The sequence below is a fragment of the Nematolebias whitei genome, chromosome 19 (assembly GCF_014905685.2).
Source record: "Nematolebias whitei isolate Nwh7 chromosome 19, NemWhi1, whole genome shotgun sequence".
Classification (NCBI taxonomy): domain Eukaryota; kingdom Metazoa; phylum Chordata; class Actinopteri; order Cyprinodontiformes; family Rivulidae; genus Nematolebias; species Nematolebias whitei.
This window is the reverse complement of record NC_056516.1, coordinates 7,294,140-7,296,002: the sequence shown is the minus strand read 5'-3', so window position 1 is coordinate 7,296,002 and position 1,863 is coordinate 7,294,140. Positions and strand designations below refer to the sequence as shown.

General features: G+C 40.2%; 1 protein-coding gene across 1 annotated transcript in view; it reads left to right on the top strand.

Annotated features, from left to right (window-relative positions):
* Nucleotides 1-1,863, top strand: part of vars2 (valyl-tRNA synthetase 2, mitochondrial) — a 57,762-nt gene that overhangs the window by 25,677 nt on the left and 30,222 nt on the right. The gene's annotated exons all lie outside the window — the stretch shown is intronic.

Below are 1,863 nucleotides of genomic sequence, written 5' to 3'. Positions count from 1 at the left end.
GGACAGTGATGGTTATTCCTCCTCTCTGTTACTGTGGGCTACAAGCTACCACTGCTCTCTGTTAGCATCCAAAACCTGGAGTGGAATATACAGGTGCTGGTCATAAAATGAGAATAACATGAAAAAGTTCATTTATTTCAGTAATTCCATTCAAAAAGTGAAACTTGTATATTATATTCATTCATTACACACAGACTGATATATTTCAAATGTTTATTTCTTTTAATGTTGATGATTATAACTGACCACTGAAAACTCCAAATTCAGTATCTCAGAAAATTAGAATATTGTGAAAAGGTTCAATATTGACTACACCTGGTGCTACAGTCTAATCAGCTAATTAACTCAAAACACCTGCAACGGCCTTTAAATGGTCTCAGTCTAGTTCTGTTGGCTACACAATCATGGGGAAAACTGCTGACTTGACAGTTGTCCAAAGACGACCATTGACACCTTGCACAAGGAGGGCAAGCCACAAAAGGTCATTGCTAAAGAGGCTGGCTGTTCACAGAGCTCTGTGTCCAAGTACATTAGTAGAGAGGTGAAGGCAAGGAAAAGATGTGGTAGAAAAAAGTGTACAAGCAATAGGGATAAACGCCCCCTGGAGAGGATTGTGAAACAAAACTCATTCCAATATGTGGGGGAGATTCACAAAGAGTGGACTGCAGCTGGAGTCAGTGCTTCAAGAACCACCACGCACAGACGTATGCAAGACAAGGGGTTCAGCTGTTGTATTCCTTGTGTCAAGCAACTCTTGAACAAGAGACAGCGTCAGAAGCGTCTCACCTGGGACTGCTGCTGAGTGGTCCAAAGTTATGTTCTCTGGTTAAAGTAATTTTGCATTTCCTTTGGAAATCAAGATACTAGAGTCTGGAGGAAGAGAGGAGAGGCACAGAATCCATGTTTCTTGAGGTCCAGTGTCAAGTTTCCACAGTCAGTGATGGTTTGGGGTGCAATGTCATCTGCTGGTGTTGGTCCACTGTGTTTTCTGAGGTCCAAGGTCAACGCAGCCATTTACCAGAAGGTTTTAGAGCACGTCATGCTTCCTGCTGCTGACCAACTTTATGGAGATGCATATTTCATTTTCCAACAGGACTTGGCACCTGCACACAGTGCCAAAGTTACCAGTACCTGGTTGAAGGACCATGGTATCCCTGTTCTTAATTGGCCAGTAAACTCACCTGACATTAACCCCATAGAAAATCTATGGAGTATTGTGAAGAGGAGGATGTGATACACCAGAACCAACAATTCAGAAGAGCTGAAGGCCACTATCAGAGCAACCTGGGCTCAGAACACCTGAGCAGCGACACAGACTGATCCACTCCATGCCACGCTGCATTGCTGCAGTAATCCAGGCTAAAGGAGCAACAACTAAGTATTGATGCTGTACATGTTCATACTTTTCATGTTCATACTTTTCAGTTGGCCAACATTTCTAAAAATCTTTTTTTTATTGGTCTTAAGTAATGTTCTAATTTTCTGAGATACTGAATTTGGGGTTTTCATTAGTTGTCAGTTATAATATTCTAACTAATAATCAATATGGTTTTAGAGCAAAAAATTCTACATCTATGGCTCTTATGGACTTTATTGAACAAGTAACTACTGCTGTGGACCAAAAACAATATTGTGTAAGTGTTTTTGTTGATTTAAAGAAGGCTTTCGATACTGTTGATCATAATATTCTAGTTAATAAATTACATAAATATGGTATTAGAGGATTAGCGTTACAGTGGGTGTGTAGTTACTTGGAAAACAGGAAACAGTTTGTACAGATGAATGATGTGAGATCAGATCTCTGCACCATCACATGTGGAGTTCCTCAAGGATCTGTACTTGGTCCAAAGTTATTTATTTTAT